Source organism: Lonchura striata, chromosome 2 (genome assembly GCF_046129695.1).
Source record: "Lonchura striata isolate bLonStr1 chromosome 2, bLonStr1.mat, whole genome shotgun sequence".
Classification (NCBI taxonomy): domain Eukaryota; kingdom Metazoa; phylum Chordata; class Aves; order Passeriformes; family Estrildidae; genus Lonchura; species Lonchura striata.
In genome coordinates, this window is record NC_134604.1 from 61,345,971 (window position 1) to 61,351,970 (window position 6,000).

Genomic DNA, 6,000 nt, shown 5'->3' on the forward strand with positions numbered 1-6,000 from the left:
AGCCTGCATGCAATGGGACCAACATCAGGGCTCTTGGCTGGGTCAGGGGCTCTGCCTACAGGCAGTACAGGGAGAGCCTGATAAAAGCAAAATACTGAGATAAACTAAATGGGTTTTCTTTGCAGAGTCCATGAGCAATTTAGAAATACATCCTTTGAGTCCAATTTGTAACACTGTTACCTGTTTGTGAACCTTCCAGTCAAATGCTCCCTATGTTGCCAATGCTAAAGGTCAGCAGGAAGATTAGCAGCATGGTCTGAGCTTCTGGGTGAAATGCATTCCATTTTGGTAACCCACACTGTTACAATTGGTACTTATTGCATCCATCCCTCAAAACTGAAATGTGGATTCTCTAATAACAAGGAAGAGACTATAGTTTTGGATCTTCCTGAGAAAAACCTGCTAGATATCTATAAAATAAATAAATAAATAAATCTGATTATTTAGCAGTAGTACAGGTTACACATGTGCCTGTGGAGAAACAAAAAATGTTATGCTCTGAGTTTCTCCCTTTGATCTCCAAGAATGTGGTCCCACAAAACTCTGTCCATGTTGCCTTGTCACTGTTCTTTCTCTGAATTTCAATGGATGATCAGAGGGCAAGTGTTTTCTGAGGACTTCTTTTTTATCAAGGGCTATCTGAAGTGTGTGTTGCACATGAGAAAATTCAGGAATTGCTGGTCCATCATGGAGATGATGATGGGCTGTGAGGGAGAAAGGATAATGTGTACAGCACACTCCATTGCTAGATGGCTGCTATTGGTGATCTTCTCATTCACAGTCACTACATCTTTTAATTTAACAATTTAATTTAACAATTGTTAGAGGAATACAGGGAGTCACTTTGGAAGCAGCTGATGGCAGCAGCAGCTGCCACCAGTCACCCAAGACAGATCTCCAGTGGAAATCAATGACAGAGGCTGCTGGGGACCAGACCACAGACCCTCCCATGTGTCTTGTCACACCAGAGTCCTGCTGAGATGGCAGCGCCATCATCCACCTGCTGTCATGGCCCCTGCCATCACTGTGGGAAGGTTCTGGAAGACAAAGTGGAAAAGGGCTCCTTTCCCACCAGGGAAAACTCACACAAGCCTCTGAGTGAGGTGGTGGTTTAAGTGCAGCTCTTTTAATTATCTTTTATGCTGGAACAAAAAAGACAGGCTTTGACCCTGCAGAACCAAAGACCTTATTCCTCTCATCTGAAAGGAGAAAAAATCCAATCCTACAGCAGCACAGAAATGTTTGGCCAGAAATCTGTATAAGAGCAAAATTTCATCCTCCTTGTAAAATACAGAATGCAAAAGTTCCTCAGGAAAAAAGCCTAAGTCACATTCTTCTATTCAGTTCCACATTTACCTCCAAGGGAAATCTGCAACCCAGTATTTCATTGTCAATGGTAGGAACACATGCAAAATGTTTCACTAGGAGAATTCTGTACCCTTTAGGTATCCTCCTAGCCTTCCTGAGCCTGTCATCTTCAGTGCATGCACCTACATCTGACCAGCAGACTCAGGAGTGTGCCTGGGCTCCCAGGTTTGGATGCTCACCCAGCTATACCCTAACTCCAAACCCAAAGGCAAACATGAACACTCCTATTCCACCTCCCAGACAGGGCTGTCAGGGTGGCACATGAGGTGTCACCTGAGCCCCAAGCACCACCCAGGGGAGGGCAGCTCCATGGTGCAGACACAGCATTGCTACACCTGCCCAAAAGAGCCCACAGCCCAGCAGGGGAGAGCCCGTGGTTCCATGTGGCACACAGATAATGTGCTGCATTTGTTTGTGGTGACATTTTCCTTTCAACCTCGCACTGCTAAGCACAACAGCCAATGATGAAAAAATCACTCGGGCACTGTATTGATCCTTGAATGACAATTACATAAAGAAAAATGTAAATGCTTGGGTCTATTAAATAATCCCTCTCTGGTACCTATTATGCACATTGCAGCCATGCCTTTAATTTCATTTACGCAGCTTCTGTGGAGGAAAGACATCCAGATTTTCCCCTCAGCCTATTCCACTCACTTTATGCAGTGGAATACATGCAAAGGAAGGAGAGAAGCAGAGGAAAGAGGAAAATTGATTGCTGCCAGCCTGGTAGGGAAATGCTAACCTTGCAGGCAGGAGACAAACAGCAGAGTCACTGCAACATGCAAACCAGCTTCTTCATCTCCATATTGAGGCACAGGAAATGCCCTTCAGAAATGTTCAAAACTATTACAGCTATAAAGGAGTTGTCTTTAGTGGGACCCTGTGGACAAAAGTGAATTTAAAAAATAAATACTAAGATTAAATGTATGAGCCAAGCATTCTTTGACAGAGAAAATTGTGGTGGGTGATTAGTGTTCACAGAACACAGATGCAGACTACTCATCAGTCCCTAAATACAACCTCAAGAGAACATTTTCAGTTATCAGAGATGCTAAGACTGCCTCCACTTCAGTAGCCCATCCTCACCCCTGCCCACTCCTGTCTCTCTCTTTGCCCTATCCCGCATTTGTCAGTCACTCTCAAAAGACTTGGTACCCAGATAAAATTTCTATCACACTGCATCAAATCTTGCTTGAATCAGGACTGTGGTGCTGGGCTTATTTCTCAAAGTAATTATATAGCCGAGATTAATTTGAAAAGGTTTGGCTCAGCTCGACCTGGTTCGCACGAAGAAGCACCAGCTTTACACCTGCTACCCCATCCAGCACAGTCAGCGGCACTGCTGTGCTGGGGCACAGCGTGACACCGACAGCAGAGCCCCGCTCCCCCCGCTCCCCGCTCCCCGGGCACGGCTCCGCACCGCGCCCGCCGCCTCAGCCCCCCGCACCCCGGCCGGGCCCCCCGGCACCCCCGCACCGCTCCCCGCAATGGGCAGGGTCATCCCGGCACCCCCGCAATGGGCAGGGTCATCCCGGCACCCCCGCACCGCTCCCCGCAATGAGCAGGGTCATCCCGGCACCCCCGCACCGCTCCCCGCAATGGGCAGGGTCATCCCGGGACCCCCGCACCGCTCCCCACAATGGGCAGGGTCATCCCGGCACCCCCGCAATGGGCAGGGTCATCCCGGGACCCCCGCACCGCTCCCCGCAATGGGCAGGGTCATCCCGGGACCCCCGCAATGGGCAGGGTCATCCCGGGATGTCCGCACCGCTCCCCACAATGGGTAGGGTCATCCCGGCACCCCCGCACCACTCCCCGCAATGAGCAGGGTCATCCCGGGACTCCGGCACCGCTCCCCGCAATGGGCAGCATCATCCCGGGATGTCCGCACTGCTTCCCGGTCCCTACCGCGCCCCCCACCCCCGCCCGCCGCTCCCCCCGAAAGAGCGGTAACTGCTCCCGGAGGAGTCTGCTTCATAGCAACTTTAATCTTTTCTTCGTGAGCACCGAGGGGGAAATAATAATAGCAGTAATAATAATAACATAATAATAATAATAATGACCACCATCACCACCTCCTCCATGCAGACCGCAGTTGCAGAGGATAGTTACCAGCGAGGAGCGGCGCAGCAACAGGCGATGCCGGGCCGGGGGCGGGCGCGCTCCCGCAGCCGCAGCCCCTCCGCCCGCTCCCACCGGCGCCGCCGCCCGTGCCCCGCCCAGCCCCTGCGGACACGCCCCGGGCACGCCCCTGCACCGGCACCGGGGCCAGGGGGTGTGTGGCGCTGGGCTGCCCCTGCGTTGCTCGGGGAAATGCGCTGCTAAAGGTGCCTCTGTAAGGGGTTCTGCTCTAAGCTGGGGCACAGAACAGGCGCTTTCTCCTCATCAGTGTTAGCCCGGCTTCGATACTGTGCAGCAGAAAGTTCCTGGTGCTTGTGCATGGTTAAGAGTGCAGCTGTATCCAGGTTACTTTTGATCCACATATGTTTGTTGGGAATTGGTTTTCCCCCTCCTTCAGACCCTGACTTTGCTCTCCTCTCAGAGTAGGAGCAACCTGGCAGGGCTCATGACAGACACGTTTCCTTTGCTCCTGCATCCTTCACCACGCTGTTTCCCTTCTATCAGCTTTCTGTTCTCCCTTCTGCAGCACTGATGAGTTGTGGTGGCTCAGCTGCCTGGTGCCTTGAACTAAATCGCATCTGTGGCACTAACTACAGACATGTGTGTGTGGCACCAAGGCCGTGGGTTCAATCCCCATATGGGCTCCTTCCATCTCAGACTATTCTGTGATTATCTTCTGATTTCATTTTTATTTTTACTTAAAATCTCACCAGACATAATGGTCAGTTTTATCTCGTGAGAAAATCATGTTCCCTCTCCCTTTGACATGCTTTTATCCTTTCTGTCTCCAGCAGCTTGAACACCTCTACTTTTCTTCCCTGCCAGAAGCACTAAGGTTTCTTCTCTACATTGCATTTCCTCCACTCCCCCCACTGAGTCTCCCGTTTTCTTGTCATCAACCTCTGTTACTTCAGATTTCCTCTTGTGTTTTCACCTCCTTCCCTGCCTCTGATCTGTACTGTGTACATTCACTTCAGGAATTCTTCCCCTTCATTTCCATCCTAATCCCTCATTTCTTTTCCATTCTGTTCTTCCTCCTGGAATTTTGCAGGCAGTGCTCCACAGGGTGTTGATAACTTAACCAATTCTGCAACCATTTCTCACCATCCTTGATCTGTCAGCCAGTTTCTACAGAGGTTACCTATAAATGAGAGAAAACAAGCACACTTATCTTTAGATGTGTGCCCTACTTGGGTGTGCACTCTATGTCTTGGTTTTTATCAGTATTGGAAGGAGGCCCAGAGGTTGCCCAGAAGGTTGTGGGGTCTCCATCCTTGCTTACAGATCTGAGAAACCTGCTCAGAGTTTATAGTTCAATCCTGCTGTGAGCAGGAACTTGGACTAGAGATCTCCTGAGCTGCCTTTCAAGCTGAATTACTCCCTGTGCCATATCCATGTGGCAGGTGCCAGAAATGTTATCCTGAAGTGAAAGAAACTACAATGCTAAGCTGTATCAAGTACAAATATAATTATAGGGTGTTTTGTTCCTGTTCCTCAAATTCTACTCCTTTGGCTCTCTAAGAGGTCTTTCACTGGGCGAGGGAGGAGAGTTATTTTTGTTATTGTTTGGTGCTGGTTGGTTTGGGTTTTTTTCTTTTTAATATGATATATTTTTCTTCCTGTGCCTCCAGTCTATTGTAAGGGTACTGTCCCCAGCCTCTGGTTAACATCAGGAACCATTTTTGTGTCACTGTATCTCATCTTGTTGCAATGTTTGTCCATTCATTCAAACTCAGCAGGGATATAATTGAACTCCAGGCTTCCTTTTTAAGCTTCCCCCATTTCTTCCTTTCTCCAGCTCCTTGTTTAAGTGCCATTCAAGCCCAGTAGCGAAGAGTCAAGTCTGAACTCATTATTCACTTTGGGGCTGTCTTTTTTCATCCAGTATTTGTTTTTATTTCCATCACAGTTTTATATAATGCTGCATTTGATTTAAATTCATCTTGTCCACATGCAAAATGGCACTGAAGTCTCAAGTTTATCTATTTTCAAATCAAATTACTGGGAAGAAAAAAATTTGCCTAGAAGCATTCTTGCTTCTAGGTGTATGTGACAGTTTTCTTAATCTTTGTAAATCTTTCTGTAAGCCACTAGCTTCCTGATGGCACTTTCAGTTTCTCTTCAAAGTCACCTTCATCAGTGCTCTCTCTTCTGTGTTTTCCTTCTGATTTCCAGTTCTTTAGGACTGAGTCTTTATATTGTACAATGTCTAAGATGTTTTCAGCCCTTCAGGAAAAAAAAATATAACCAACACATTCTGCAATTTAGGACATAGATTATCTTGAAATTTACAGTGACTCAGAGATTTGCTAAAATTGGCTACTAATAAGAGGATTTCTGAAACCAAATCAGAGATTCTTTGATTGAAATTAGTGTCATTGTATGCATACATAAACTAACAGGAAACTAGAAAGAAGCATAAAATTACCACTGGCAGATTTGGCCTTTTCCCAAGGTTAATAGTTGCTCTTATAAAATCTGTTTATCCAGCAGAAAAATGTTTCTGGG

At 47.6% G+C, this 6,000-nt stretch overlaps 1 protein-coding gene across 1 annotated transcript in view; it reads right to left on the reverse strand.

Annotated features, from left to right (window-relative positions):
* LCP1 (lymphocyte cytosolic protein 1) overlaps nt 1-3,574 on the reverse strand; it is a 49,298-nt gene extending 45,724 nt beyond the window's left edge. Inside the window, exon 1 of the mRNA XM_021528448.2 lies at nt 3,484-3,574. The gene's annotated coding sequence lies outside the window, so the exon portion shown is untranslated. The remainder of the gene's footprint in view (nt 1-3,483) is intronic.
* Nucleotides 3,575-6,000: the final 2,426 nt, after the last annotated feature.